This window comes from Melospiza georgiana, chromosome 1 (genome assembly GCF_028018845.1).
Source record: "Melospiza georgiana isolate bMelGeo1 chromosome 1, bMelGeo1.pri, whole genome shotgun sequence".
NCBI lineage: Eukaryota > Metazoa > Chordata > Aves > Passeriformes > Passerellidae > Melospiza > Melospiza georgiana.
Genome location: NC_080430.1, coordinates 83,570,978 through 83,587,474, shown reverse-complemented (window position 1 = coordinate 83,587,474; position 16,497 = coordinate 83,570,978). Strand labels below are relative to the sequence as shown.

The 16,497-nt window shown below is 37.7% G+C and overlaps 1 protein-coding gene across 4 annotated transcripts in view; it reads right to left on the bottom strand.

Moving 5' to 3' along the window:
- The window catches only part of SEMA5A (semaphorin 5A), a 314,285-nt gene that overhangs the window by 219,343 nt on the left and 78,445 nt on the right, over positions 1 to 16,497 (bottom strand). For all 4 annotated transcript variants that reach the window (XM_058024733.1, XM_058024748.1, XM_058024741.1 and 1 more), the window contains one exon: positions 13,678 to 13,769. The gene's annotated coding sequence lies outside the window, so the exon portion shown is untranslated. The remainder of the gene's footprint in view (positions 1 to 13,677; positions 13,770 to 16,497) is intronic.

The window sequence follows — 16,497 nt, the reverse complement described above, 5'->3', positions numbered from 1 at the left end:
AGAAATATAAAGATGAATGAAGCCTATTAGGCAAAGGTATTATATTTTACAAATGTAGCCCTTGGTTTCTCCAACTACAGTAATTGATAAAGAAAAAACCCAGCAATTCAAGATTTTCTGTTTCAGCTGAACCAAAAAAAGAGAAAAAGTGTGCACAGCTAAGCATGCAAGGCAGGTAACTGCTACTGCTAGGTCAAGCAGATTCATTTAAAGACTATTCCCTCCAGGCACTGAAGTCATATATTGAAGTCAAATAATCAGGATGTCAATATTTCTAGATCATTTAAAGTACACCGCGTTGAAAGTACAATTTACCTCTGAATTATAAATTACATTTTCCTTTGTTCAATCAAGAGAAGCCACTGTATGCAAGAGCTGCCACACTAGCTGCAGCTGTTCCAAAGCAAAGATACTTTCAAATAATTATCCTTGCTGATTTTATAAGTGACAGGTTTAAACTACATTTTTAGTAAAAGATGAAGTGAACCTATGTCAATGTAAGTGAACAAACAGCAGGGTTTGGCATGTTTAAAAGATGCCAATTTCAGAACAGGTTCTGGGTACAGGCATTCACAAGCAGGTCTGGGGTTTCTTTACATGCACACCAGTGTTTACTCTTGCAGATGCTGCTCATGTAATTTGTTGCAGGAGACTCATTCGACTTTCCCTGGGCACTTAGCTCCACATCTTTGCAAAACAGGGAGGATTTGGGAAAAAAAATTGCTCATCTGGAGTAGTGAAGTAACTACTCCAGATGACCTTTTTGTACTAGCACAAGACTGGGGAAAAAGTATTTAACTAATGAAACAAACTGCACATTCTGTGGGTTCATGACAACAGAATTATGAATACAAAGAAAGATGTTGTTCCATATTGCTACTGCATACACTTTAAAATAGTTATATAATTTTTGATCATGAAAATTTTATGAAAAATACCCAGTTTGTCTACTGTATTGCTAGTGGTACCTTTTTTACAATTTATTAAAAGAAGAGAATGCTTGCTGCTGCAAGTGACAAGAAAACAGGGAAAACTCCCGTTTCCTCTTCACCAAAAAAGGCTACACTGTTGTGTATCACTAGTAAGCATGTAGACAAATCAGGAAAGAAGGCATCATGAATACCCTTGCAATTTAGCTCAGTGCCTCTTTCTGTAATTCTTCTTGATTTGTTAAAGCCAAACTCCTCAAACTAATGCAAAACATTTGAGAGGAAGACTGTTAGAGAAAAGAATACATAAAAAAGACTCTGTCACCACACCTACCTAAAATTTAGCTAAATTCTAAGGCAATGTGTATGCTTTCAATTCAGCAGTAGTGACAAGCCCTGGAGGTCAGAAGGAAAAAGGGATGGAGGCCAGAAACAGGCATAAAGAGGGCTCTTACAAAAAAAAAAAAAAAAGAAAAAAGAAAAAAAAAAGACAGAAAAAGCCAAAAAAAATCCCTCAAGAAGTTGTTTTTACTATAGCATTTACTATTTACTGTCAAATGTACAAAAACCACAAATCTATACCTCTTTATAATAGAATTACTTTGAAATACATTCCTTACTCAGTATACCTTTAGAAAAACAATTTGCATATAAGTCAGATACACAATTAGATCAGAGCAATAGCTCAAAGATCATCTACTAAACACTGAGATGAGACTGGAAACTACAGATCTTCTTCAGTGAAATAATCCAGCCATACACCATCAAGTGTCATCACTGGACACAGCAATGCAGACTGTTTACTATGCAGCAGAGTAGCATATTCTAATTTGTATTTGCATAAAGTGAGAGTCAGCTTCAATTAAAAAAATTATTACTGAGTTCCTTCAACTTTTTTTTTAATACTGTCATTCATTTCTGCAGTGACATGAATTTTAAGTTCTGCAAGAGGCAGACAGCCATCAGCTGTCATTGACTAGCACAGTCAAAAATCAGTCCTTGAATTCATAGTGACATTCTGCCAAAAGACAGCTAATATCTGTAGCTAGGGGTGACAAGTCATAAAACAAGAATCTGTCATCAAAGCTATTTCCCCAGCACTTCTCCCAGAGCTGGTATTTGTGATTTCAGCAAAGGAAGCACTGCTTCAAGAACCCTGGCCTGAGTGAAGCCAGGAGTTTGTAACAACACCTTGGAACTCAATTACCACATGGTGGGCTCCTCTGCCTCATCAGTGGGGTGTAGAGCCAGTGGAACTCAGCTCCCTGAGCAAGCACAGACCAACCCAGCAGGACCAGGCAAATGAGAACCACAGGCAATTTAGGATTAGAAATAAAGCCAAATCAGCACAGACTAGGCCCAAATCCCAATAAAATGTCAGCACTTTTTTTTTAAATACTTTTTTTTTCCTTAGCTATCCATTAGCTCCTCAGCCTTTTTGATATCCTCCCAGGACACAGATTCCTCCTTAAAGTTTCCTTCCACTCATACCTAGTGCCTTGTTCCAGGCATTGAGAGAGCCTTTCCCCATGCCATGCCTGGAACATCCACTGAACTGTGTGAACTGTGGATGTGAACTGTGATCCTTAGAAACAAGAAACAAGTCAATAAAAGGAAGGATTCTCCACCTCAGACAAACTACAAAGTCAGCAAAGCTTTCTTTTACAATATAATGGGGAAAAAAGGAAATGGAAATGATTTTTGCAAATAAAAGTCTGAAAAGTGAAAGAAGAAACAGAAGAGGCTTAACAAGGGAAAGGCAGGAAGTGAAAGAAAGAGATCCAGGAAAGGCCAAAAGTGTCAGCTAGGGCAGGAAAAGGAAATGGAGAAGGAAAAACTGTAGCAAATAAGGAATCAACACATATAGCCGTGCATTTCATCTTCTCTTTTCTCTCTACACAACACTTGCCTGCTCCTTTTCCAGTTGGTACTATTATTGACAAACCAACCACATTTTCTTAGGGCCCAACAGACTGTCACCACCATCAGCGACATAGAACACAACCTGTTCTGTAGGAGAAATACAGTTTCAAGTGCTGAGAGTAATAGGATTTCAGAACAGAGTCCATATAACAGGGCCCTGATCATTTTAAAAAATTACGAAGTTTCAAAATGGGGTCAGGAAGACCTTCAGAAAACAGACCCATTGCTCGCTATAAAATATCTAGAAACTCCCATTTTGCACTGTGAAATTCAGGAACTTTCTTAACCTGAAACTGAAACAATGTCCTGGAAAAATCCCACTGCTGCTTGCTGTGGTCCTACCCTCTTCCCTGAGCTGTGTATTGGCTGCTCCTAAGACCAGATGCTGGCCTGGATGCCCCTCTGACCAAGCACAGCCATGCTTCCATTTCCTGCTAAGGTCTGAGTCTTGCTTTTCTGCAAGCTTTTCAGTCACAGAGAAAGTGAATTTTGAAATTTCACCAATGAGAATTAAGAATCTATGTGGGACCAGGTTCACAACTACAAGCAAAGCTGTGACTTAATTTGCATTAACAATGCGCTGAAACTTCATTATATATAAAAGACTCTTAAATTACAAAAGCTTGTGTTTTGAAAGCTGTCCAAAAAACTAAAAAAACACCAAAAACCCCGTTTATAAACAAGGCTTGATTGAAGTAAAAGCCAAAGTTCAGGACTGGGAGAAGATCAAATCTGAAAGATGTACAAAAGTAGTTTCAAGCAAAGGCAAAGTTAATTGAAGCAGGTAAAAAAAGAGGCAAGAAAGTAATGCAAGCTTAGCTGTTGCATTCTATATTTATTGGGAAAAGGCAACACAGAGATTGGAGTCACTTGTGTTGAATAATTAAAAAAGAAGATCATCGCATCACAGATTATTGCTGTAGCCATCTGGACATACTATTTTATATTTGTAAACTGTACTAAAAAACGTGCCAAAATTTGCACATGGATGTAAAGAGAAACCAGAAGGAAGACAGTGATACAGCAACTTCAAATAACTGGGGTTTTTTTTTTAATTAATCCAACTTCAAAAAATTCTCTGTCATTTAGTTTATCACTGTATAAAAGTACTTGACAGTACCTGGTATTTAGCTCTCATAGAAACTTTATATAATACATTTTAAATGTGAATCAGCAATCTAAAGGACAAAATTTTACTGTTAAAACAAAACTATTAGTGGGTATTCTGCACATTAATACTAGGCAAACTTCCAAAATAAAGATTATATTAAAGCAATTACTACCATAAAGAACTACTGGAAAAGTTCCAAAGTGTCATGAAATGACTATTGTGACAGCCTGCTTCAGTTAGATAATAAAGGCAACTTCATCTTCTTGCAGTGGGGTCAGTCCTGAAGTTCTTTGGTACAGTTTTAAAGGGCACTGGGTATTAAATAAACACTTCTCAGCAAATGCAGGGTGGTGCACAACTAAGGCAGCCAAAATACAGTGGAGGAGAGCACAACTTTTATGGCAAATCCACTCAGCCCCATGGCCCCATCTGCAAATGCACTTCAGACTCTGAACTCCTCTCAACTCCCATGTAATTCCCAGCTTTGGATTTATTTCTTTCTATCAACAACCAATATATTCTGCGTTCACAGGTTTAGCAGACTGATATGAAGGACAAGGAGATGTAAGGCAGCTCAGAGCTCCCATCCCACATCTCTGCTACAGAACACTCCTGTTCCCCAGCTATTCATTTATGTGTGGCTTTTCTATCAATGTAATCATTCAAAACACACAGGTATCTCACCAAGACTCTGGATTCTTTCACCTGTTCTTGGATAAGCAATAGGGTATCCAATGGGATAGGTGGCCTGAACCATCCAATGGTTCAGTCTGCACAGATTATGCAGATCAGTGCAGATAATATACAATTAGTATCAGATAATGACAGAATGGTTTTGGTTGAAAGTGACCTTAAAGATCATCTTTAAGGGACACCTGGTCATGTCATCCCATAGGCACAGACACCTCCCACCAGAGCAGATTGCATAAGGGACAAGTAGGCTGCTACTTCACTTTGCAGCCCTTTAACACTATCGCTGCAAAGATGATGATTTATATAATTTATACATCAACAAGATTTTTACCACACACTTACAGAGATTCAACACACACGAAAGCACTGTTCAGTGTTTCCTCTAATCCCATGATTAACTCCCATGACAATAAGCAAAGGGGATTCCACCAATCCAAATTACACTCTTCTGTATCAGACCCTGTATATAGATCTCTGATTCAGTTAGAACTGCAACAGAAAAATCAGACAGCTCCCCTCTGCATCAGTTCTGTCTTCTGAAGATGCTAATCAGAAACATTGAGAACCCTGACAAAGCTATCAGGATCCTGGAATAAGAAGCCAGAAGGAAAAAAAAAATTGTTTCTGTTAGATCTTTCTGAAAGTTCATCCACATTTTTAGTTACTCACTAAATCCTGAAGTAAGATACAGATATTTTAAAGTTTCTGTGAAATATCAAGTTAATAAATCTTTTCCTGAAATAAACCATGTAAATTTAAAAACAAGAGAAGGCACAAAGATTTTCAAAGACCATTTTATACCTAAAATATCCCAACCAGAGTTTGCAAAAATAAAAGGCCAAATTCTTTATTACTACAATGCTTATACTTAAGACCCCTTATATAAACATAACGAGGTTTTACACATATGAGGAACATCCCTGCACATGCCTGAACCTTGTAAATACAAACTTGCTTATATTTTACTACATCCTAAAATATATCACAACACCAAAAAAAAAAAAAAAAAGGAAAAAAGAGAGAGAAAGAAAAAGTTCTTCTAAAGAGAAAAAGAGAATAAATCATAACTTTATTTTCTTCCTCCAACACAATGGTTAAAAATTTCAGTTCTATTTTTACGTCTGTTTAAAAGTAGTAAAAACTTGACACAAGAGAAATCATATACTACTGATGTAATGCTCTCAATGTGAAACAACAAATAAGATGTCAAATAGCCGAAAGTCAAATGAGGAATGAATGGCTCTTGACTTACTTGTTTCAATAAAGGAAAGCCTCTTGTGGGTTTTCTTCAGAGCATACACTGTCCTGCTCTGTGTATTTGTGTCTCAAAAATAATAATATAAATACACTCTAATTTTTCCAAGACTGAAAAAATCCTCTTATTTTATTTAGATTACTTTAATTTCCATGGTTTATCTAATTCTTAATGATGATGCTCTTTTTAATGATTTCCATTTACAAGCTTTCAGGAAAAAAAAAAAAATCTATTCCATAAAAAAAAAAAAAAAAAAAAAAAAAAAAACCCAAACTAACAATGTTGTGAAAATTCAATTTCTTTAGTGACATCTATCCCAATGGTTTCTCAGTGCCTGACAGCTTTCATGAGTCAAAGACTAAATTACATGAAGTGTCACTGATGTCTCCATCATATACAAAATCACTTTGGTATCTTTGTAGCCATCATTTTTCATTTATCACTTTGGAATCTTATAAGCATACAGTATGTATGCACAGATTGCATACACTGAAACACAGCTCTGACTGCTCCTTTTGAGGAATCCACACTTCAGAGACCAAATGTGTCAAGGTCACCTTCAGCCCCTAAATAGAAACATATAGGATGATTGCATCTTTGCTTAGATTTTACCAACAATAAAGGCACAGATTCAGCTTTCTTGGGCTGGTTAGTTTGTATCCAATTTTTCTAAAACCACCACAGCTGCTTAAAGGGAAACTTCCAGACCATCCCTTCATTTTATGTCAAGGCTGAATGGTGTGCAGTTTCCAATATGCTTAGTGTTGCCCGAGACTACCAAAAATATATATTATATATACACGCCCCCAAAATGTATACAGAAGAGCCTGTACCCATTTTTGTGCTCCCCTACTCCATCCACCCTCATTCTCCCAGTCTCTGCAGACCCCAGTTCCTCTCTTTTTTAAGGTAACCAAAACATGCTGTCATCAGCAGAAGAGGGTATTCATGTAAACACCAATAAAATGCTAAAACACTACATTTCCTTTCCTGCATCTGTTTTATTTCTTTTCTTCACCTGACAGCAGGGCTAAAAATGCTCTCAAATATTAAAATCTCACAGTCTCAATCTCTTCTACTCTAAGTTTTTTGCAGTTGTAGTCCTTCTCCTTTATTCACTAAGTCTCTGCATTGATGTCAATTGCACACTGCTACAGACAGAAATGTTGTTAAATCTACTTTCAGGACAACAGTCCAAGATCAAAGCTCTTGAAGGAATACCAAAACAAAAAAAACCTAAACAAACAAATGAAAAGGAATCCTTGGAGATGGTGTCTACTAATAGCACAAGGTAAAACACAAGTACAATAAAATACTTTACAAATAAAACCTTCCCTTTGGCTGTGGGTGTGGTGTTGAAAAGTCAGAGCAGAAAAGTGTCGCTTTATGCAGCAGCGGTGCAAATACATACAAGTATCACGGGTATGAGAAGGGTCTACGGAATTTATTGATGGAATTCAAAATAAAGAGCCCAGAGGGAAAATGCTGAGGATGAAATGCCTTTCCACTGGGTACCTCATGCAATAATAAAATGCAGGATTTGATCTAGAGAGGGGCAAAAAGAAAAGAGACTGGACACACAAAAAAGCCCACACCAAAACCACATCAAACAAGGAAACTTGCATATATTGTGTATGTCTGGCCAAGTAAAAACTGGCAATTTCTGGCAGTGTTAGGAAATTTGTAACTTGAGAAGACAGACATTTAGCATGAGAATGATACTCAACTTACCAAAGAGTAATACCAAACTTCCTAGCATGATGTTTTGCTATGCTCTACCCCAGCATGCTTCCTCCCAGAGAGGAAGGAAGGAAGAGGATGGGACTCTCTCTGAGGTGCACATTTGGATACAGGAACAAATTCCCCCCATCCTTTCATATGTGGCCATCTCTTTCTCCTGTCACATGCCACTTCCACCATGATGCTGATGGGACAGTAGCAGAGTAATCCAGCAGAAATTCTAAACTGCTAATGTCACCATGATGCATTCTGTTTCTTTCACTACAGCCCTACCACTTTCTACAACTAATAATACAGCCACACACAAACACCTCTTTTACAGAAGAAATTTAGGGCAGAGTACATAGCTTTGCTTTTTTAAAAGACACAAACCTGTATTTATACTGTAATAAACACACCATGTAGAAAGATGTTGAAAACAGAAATTGAAACACGTTGCTTTTACTGTGAAAAATCTTTGCAAACCTTCAGTGCTCTGTAAACAATAAATAACTGAAACAGAGGTCATCTCATCAGGTTAACCATGAGCTGTGCTGCCAAGATAGAATGTCTGCTCCAGCTAGGCTGTGCTAGCTAGTACATGGATTAACAGGGATTTCAATTTCCAGGGCTGTCAATCTTGCATGCTTTCCAGCACTGGATTTCACCACATTTTATAAAGATACAATCTGAATTCTGAGTGAAAAATAATTCAAACTGCTTCAGCGGTGTTGCCAAAAGGGCTTCCAGAGCAAACAGATTATACATATTTTAATGCACACGCTGAGAGTAGAAAAATCTCTGTCATGTGAAAAAAAAATATATAAATCCACCAAACTTGGATCAACAGAGTCAGCTCAAAAGGTCTCAAAACAGTGCCCTTTTCTACAAATTCTTATGACATTTTCAATCATCACAAGAGAAAGCATCCCATGAGTCTTTAGACAAATGAGAGGTATCTGGAATAATTAAAGGTAGCATCTCTATTGCAAGGAGTGTGACCTGAAGGAGGGCAGTTGTGCCAGTGAGGGGGAAGCTGAACTTTACCCCTAACTAGAATTTTAAGCATAAGAAAAAAATAGAGAGATTAAAATTATAAATCAAAGACCATTTAGTTTCACACCAGGTGTTAAAGCCCTGCTTCTAGATGCCATTAATCTCAGAGATTTAACTGGCTTTAATGGGAAGAGTCTCATTTTCTGCAGCAAGAAACAAAGAGTTTTCCATTAGGCACAATGACCTCATCCATCCCTCCCTGATCCTACCTCACCTCATATGCAGATTCAAGCACACCCCAATTCATCACTCCAGTACAAAGCTGTTTGCAGCTCAGTGATCTGCAGTTATGTTACACACCAGGCACAAAGTTCCCACAAGAAAATGAAGCTCCTTCAACTCTGAAATTGCTATTGCTGCTTTGAAGCAATGCAGGTTTCTTATAACAAAGAACAACTACTACTAATGAGCTTTCCATTGTTATGCTTCATTTGTTAAAATTCCACAGGTCCTCCACAAAGGGAAACCCTCATCACTACACACAGAGCCACAAGGAAGACACCAGAAGAGTCAGAAGCCCAAGAAGAACTTTTCTTCATAAATGGATGAGGTGAAAGAATTAAGTGGGTGGAGAAATGGCTAACCTAAGCATTACTTTAAATTCATAATGACTTCTGTCATATAATTCTTCTTCTTTCCCTTTTACTTGCTCTTATTCTATAATTCCTATCCATCCATATCTAACCTACACTTTTGTATCCCTTCTTCCTGCAAAAAAAATACTCTTTCCTCAGGACTGTACATTACTATTTGAAATTTTTGTATCGTTTCTGTTTTTACAAGTCTTGGCCATGTTACTTAGAAATTCTCAGTCTCCATTTCAGCTTCTTTAGATTCATTTTTGCTACTGTTTTAACAAAATTCATTTTTGCCAAGAGCAACTAACCTCTCTGACCTAATTAAAAAAAAAAATTCCCCCCCTTCCGAAATTTTTGATTTCAAGTCCCCTTGGAAAGCTTCCCAGAGGAAGTACACATACTGGTACAGGAAGTTGTAATACTCTTCAATACTTGCATTGATCCATCCATCTCACATGCATAAACCACTGATGGAAAACTAAGCATACTGCTGCTTTCATTCCCAGTATCCACTCCTCTCTAAGCTCCTAAAATTCTGTTAACTCTTCAGAACTTTATTCAGTAGTTCCTCAACTTTGTTTACATATTTTCATTCAATTCCTTAAGATCAATTCACCTACTTTCCTCTAATTTTCTCCCATGACCATCTTCCTTCCAGTAACCTGATCTGTTCCAGCCATTTAAACTGCTATCATATGAAATGCTGTCACTTTTAGCCTTTCCCCTTTGATCATGATAATATAACTCCAACACTTTGCTCCTCAAGTTAATTCACAAGCACAAAAGTATCTCCAAATTTATCAGCGGTTTCTCCTTCTCTTTGTACTTCCTTTAGGAAGTCATTTCATCTTGCTTATCTCTCTGCTTGAAGTTTACTGTCTCTACACCAAAATGGGTCTCACTACAACTCACAGATGGAGAAAAGGTGTTCTGGCAATTCCTCGCTCCCTGACAGGCACTACAGACTGTACAGAGAACAGGGTAAACAGAAAACTGAGATTTTTTGACTAAGAATTGAACTCTCAAAGAAACAGCTTGAACATATTAAAACAAATTTAATTGTAATTTATCAAGTGCCAAAACAAGATTAAAAGGATTTATCTTAAAATGAGGGGAAAGGCTCCAAGCTCTGTGGGAGACCTCAAATTACATAACAGTTTAGCATTTTTTAAAATAGTGTTAGCAACAGAGTTCTCTTCTGGGACTGCACCCTGCAACCTTACTGTTTATAAAACAGAATTGAAGAACCACTACAGTGGGTCAGGCTGGCTGTTTAGCCCAACAGAAATGACAAAACCAACTCAGACAAAACATCCAGCCTGACCTACTACTCTGCCTTCAGAAGCAGCTAAGAGCAGATGTCTAGAGCAGCCACATGCAAAAATTCTCTTCCATTCTCCCCAAAACACTTCATACTTTCCCTAATTTGCAGCTCAGTAACTTTCTTACCTGGGGATAGTACCTTTGTTTATCTTTTTTATTATTATTATTTTCTTCCACCTCCTTTTCCATATTTGTTCAAAAGCTCTTTAAAACCATGCAGCACACACTGCATGTTGTGGCAAGGAATTTCAGAACTTACACACTATGCAAAAAAAAATAAATCCCCAAACAAAACATTTCTTTTCCTAACTTTAAAACTGTTTCCTGTCTGTTTCAGCTCATCTCTCTTCGAATATAAAATTAGGTGGCACTGAGTATTCATTTCCCATCGACACACCTCACAGCTCCTATAATTTTACAAACACCTAGCATTAAGACCTGGTTATTATCTCTTTTCCAGTCTGGAAACTCTCATCTAGTTAGTTGCTCTTGCATAGAATACTGTTCCATTGATGTCTTCTGCATCCTGCTGCCCTTCTTCATTTTTGTTGCCTTTCTCTGAAACTTTTCCTATTCTACTTCACTTGTTCTGAGATAAGGAGACCAGGACAGCACACCATCTTTAAGACAAAACACTTCACAGATTTAGAAAGTGGTCTAATATTTCAATTTCTCTCATTTTAGAGTAATTTCTGATATAAATTTCCTTCCCAATTGCTCCTAAAATATAGAGGTGATTTTTTTCAATAAATGCTGCTTATAGTCCCAAGACCTCAAGCTAACTCAAAATACTTCAACATTACTGATCCTGAATTTCTTCCATCATTTTAATGGCCATTAGGCTTTACGTGGTTCTTTTGTGTTTGTTTCAGTCTGCCCCTTTATTTTTTTACCTTCTTTTGTTCCATAAAACTTAGTTTCAGAAATAAACCTCGTCACCACACTTTTGTCTCAATATAAATATGAAAATATCCGCGGGCACTCACAGAGCTATCTATGGGAATCCATCGGTGATTTCCAACAAATTTTTCCCCTGAAGCTTTTTTCCTTACCATTTAAATAATTATTAAAACAGTTAATAGGTTAATAACACAGTCCTCCTCCTTAACTTGTGCCTGTTTAGTTCCTTTAAATAATTTTCAAGAGAACTTTCAATAGGAAATAAATTTTCATCATTTAAGTAGAGCAATACATCCAATGATGTCTGTCACCTGCATGCCAGTTGTCCCCTTCAAAGACCACAGGCCATTTCTGTGATTTGACTGCAAATCACAAAAACACCGGCTACAGAAGATCTCTGGGAGTCCTCCAGTCAGACAATCTGGCCAGCCATTAAAAGCCACACAAGATCAGGTCAACCATAGCACTGTACAACTAAGACTCGAAAGCTCTACTCAGAGAGGTGCCACCCCCACCTCAAACCCATGTTTTATTCAGTGCTGCACTACACTCCTACAGAAAAATATTTACCTACAATGTCCAATCAGAACATTTCAATGTGCAATCTGTGTATGTTGACCTCCTGCTATTGGTTTGCCACAACTAGGTGTCACAGACATCTTTCCATAAAAATCCTTTCTTTAGGATTTTTCCTTCTTCTGGGAAGCTGAGGCCCCAGAAAGAGAATGTAAGCAATGGTTATCTGCTGCTGTGAAATGCAATAGGTGCACCTGTGATTGGTCCATGTTGCTTGTGTACAATTAAGGGCCAATCAATGACCAAGCTCTCTCAAGGACAGAATCAGAGAGAGCTCCTTTGTAATTCATTCCTATTCTATTCTTAGCATAGTAGCTTCTGAACTTTTCTCTCTATTCCTTTTAGTATAGTCATAATGTATTATATATCATAAATTAATAAATCCAGCCTTCTGATCATGAAGTCCAGATTCTCGTCTATCTCTTCACCCCTGAGGAACCCTTGCAAAGCCTTGTAACAACTAGGAACATTGGCTCCATCATCTTTCTAAACATCCTTCGAGTAGGTGAAGGCTTATATTAACCAGTTCATCAGGTCTTAAACATCCTCTTAATTGGGCTTTTATTCACAGAAATCAATTCTTTCTCAGTATCTCCACCATAATACTCAATGCTCTTTCTAAAACAGAGATTCTAGTCTCATTTTTTTAACTAATCCACTCAGTTTAAACAGGTGACCCACTGGTTTTTAGACTCTCTGAGTCCACATGACTGCTTTCTGAAATGTGGTATGAAATTAGAAATCAAGTATTCAACTGGTGAGACACTTAAAAGCAAAGGGCTGCATACCACAGTCAGAAGCTGGTCTATTTCACTCTACCATTCATAAAAAAAAACTGGGCAGACTACATCTGGACCTGCTAAACTGAGAACAGTAAATTAATTCCAGAAAGGCAATCTCCTAAATCTAAGAAAGTTTATCCTAACCTAAGAAGGTTTCCAAAACAGGAACCACCTCAAACTTTTCAGTGGTGAGCACATACACACAAGAATTACTCAGTTTTCTGCCATGGCTTTATCTTGGATCATTCCTGCCATAGAGTCATTACACACAGGCCACACAGAGTCTCCAGCTGGCCTCCTGCTCTTGGTGTGGTTGAAAAAAGCATTCATTAACTTTCTGTTTAGCCTGATAGGGGAATGTTTTGGTTTAATTTCCTTCTTTGAACATAGACACAGCTTTTTTTAAGACATCCTCTTGCTTTTAATAGTCTCCTCCACCTGGTCATTTAGCTATACAGGCTTCCTTTTCCTAAGACATTTTTAGACTGATGGTTAAGTGTTTGTGTGGAGCCTCCAAAACAGCATCTTGAAATAGTGACCTTCAAACACATCACTCTTTCAGTGCCACTGTAAACAAGCATCCCCATTTTTACATAGTTTCCCTTTTTGAGGTTGAGCATAATTCAAGAGAGGTAAGAAGACAGCAAAATTGCAGGTTCTTTTTCTTTCATTCCTCCCATTTCCATTTGTCGGATTTCCTTAGCTTAGGGAAAAGAGAAAGGCAGAACAACTGCAATGGTCTACAAAGTCACATCACAAGTCTTTCTTCCAGACATCATCTCTCCACGACATTATCATCTACTGACTGAACAAAATACAGTCTCTTACCCACCTTTTAGTCACCATCCCTCTGTAAACATGTACTGCCTCTCTTCAGCGTTTGTGCAGAGCCAAAGTGGGGTCCTGGGTCTACCTTGGAGGCTCCTAGGAGTTAAGGGAACACAGAAGAGAGATAATAGGTATTGAGGAGGCAGCGCATCAGCAATTCTCAGACATTTATTGCAGACATAAAACATGTCTCTCAAGTCAATAAATTAGAAATGTTAGGCACTTTAACTACACAATGTGAAGAAGAACCAAAGGGAAAGAGATAGAAAAAAAATCATTTTTTAAAATACCCAGCAGCCTGGGATGAGAATCAGAAGAGGAATATTTGCTGCAGAATTACCAAAATCCATGAGACATGAATTTGAGAAAAATCCTTACTCTATATTTTGCCTTGGTGCCTTAATACCACTAAAATTAAACATGTCTAATACACAGACTTAAATTTGTCCCTGAATAGAATCCATAACAAAATTCAGGTGGGTAAAACTTCGGTATTCTTCCACCTTTCCATAAAACAAAGTTCAAAAGAAAAACATAGTTACTCTCTAATATCTCAAAACAATACAAAAAGCATTTTCAAGAGAGAGATGCATCATTAAGGACATTTCAAGACATTAACCCATCTTGTAGGAATGACAAATACAAGATAAATATTCAAAAAATTATCTTGCTTTTTTATTTATTAAACCAAAAAAAGTACTGCTAATCAATCAAGTGCTATCTCTACTTGAAACAGCAAGACAGGAATCCCATAGCAGTTTCCTGCTCTCAGCACCTCAAGAAAAAGGCACTTCACAAGAAAAAACAGTAATCCTCTGTCCAATTAAAGCATTCGTTTCCTCGATTGAGAACGTCTACAGATCAGAACAAATACACCAGCAATCAACAGCTCACCCTTGAACCTAAACAGAGACGTGAGGCAAAAAAGGAGTCATTGTTCCACTCTGTTTACTCACTTATATGAAATGACTGTACTAGATGACTGGAAGTGTTTGTGGTTTTTTTTCCAATGCTTTCCTGACCTATGAAAGTCTCAGGAAGCCTGCCAAATGCATAACCATAGAAATGTTTGGAAACCTCATACGAACAAGAAGAACTCTCCAGACTGGCCAACAAAGATTCAGATTTATGTTTACCACATCAAAATTTCTCAAGAATCCCACTCTCCCTATCATCAAGTACTTCAGATTACAATTTACATATTTTATCCTAAGTTAAAAATTTTATCATATAATTTATATCATATGTGCACATATACAGACCCCTCTGTGAAATTCTGTGATGTCTCTGCTGTAGAAGTTGCCAAAACCAGATTTAGATGGTGTTCTCCAAGGCACAGGGATCAAGCAAAGCTGAAGTATAGAAAGTCACTTTCAATTTCATAGTCCAAGGTAGTAGGAGAAGCTTATATTTTCAACAAGACATTGCATCACCTTTTCTTTGCCTCCCACTTTTCAGAAAGGCAAGGACAAATTTAAAACTTGGAAGAGGACCAAATTCTGCTTTTTATACTACTATGTACCAGAGAATGCTCAAACACCTCAGCACTCAAACTACCCGTCACCAGCGCATGTTGATGACAAACTACTCTGAGACATTTAGTCTGTCAAGTAATTAATTAGAACTGTTACTCTGCAGCAAGTTCTACAGACAACTACAAGCAACCCATCTCCAAGATGCAGTGTGCTAGTGATTTATGTATGCACTCACTACACCAGAATGAGCAGCTGAATTATTACACTTTGAAACATTACAAAGAAGGCCGTATACCTCAATTTTTCTAAACAAGCCTAACACTACTAGTGCTTTCTATAAGCACCTGAACCTGCTCACTTCATGATTCTTATTTCTACATAAGCATATCAGATTTTATTTAATCAAAATAAAAGCTTGAACAAGGTTACTTTTATTCTAATCTTAACTACATAAACAAAACTGGAAAGCAGGGTATGAATCCATCTTATTGATTTAGGGAAAATATACACACACACAAAAACTAATATGTAAAAGTTTGATTTCTACAGATTCATGTCTTGCTCCCCTTACACTTCTTTATATGGCTACTCTGCAGCTCCTGTGGAAGCACTCTCATCAAGCACAATACAGTACATGCTGTGGGTAGGATAACACCAGAAACCAGCCTGAGTATTCGCTTATTTAAGCTAAAATTAGGCTAACTCGGTCTACACAGCCCACACCAAACCAGTCTTACAGAAACTGTAAATAAAGCCACCAAAATTAGAAGTCTAAATAAAAAAAAAAAAAAAAAAATCAATTTTACTGGAAGGTATGCAATCATGTTTTAGTTTACTTTTGCTTTGGTTTAGCATCAGTTGCTAAAGTAAAAAGGTTAGAGTGGCTTTGCTTCATGCCTCTGTCTCGCACTCTTTCCTTTCAAAATGTCTCTTAGAATGGATGATCAGTTTCAGTCTAATGCAAAAACTTCTGTGAAAATGGTCAGGAAAAGCAACAGACAAACTCACTTCCCAAACAGCTGTTGTACCTACTCTCAATGACAAACACAGGTACACAAGAGGGGAATTCATCCATGGTACATTTTATTTCCCAGAAACCCACTAATTTAAAAGAATGGGGCAGCAAGGGGACTTCTGCAAACCACCTTTGCTCTTACATGGGTGCAGGCACTGGGCTCACCTCTGTCTGCTACACCTGAAGAGATATTTGGCTCCACATGGAACCGAGCAAAGAAACAATCACAGCATGTCTAGACACCGTGGCTCATCTGCACGCCGAGGCTTCCCACTTCTGCTGCAGCTGCACAGCACTGATCAGGCAGCGTGCCACAGCAGAGCCTCGCCTCACC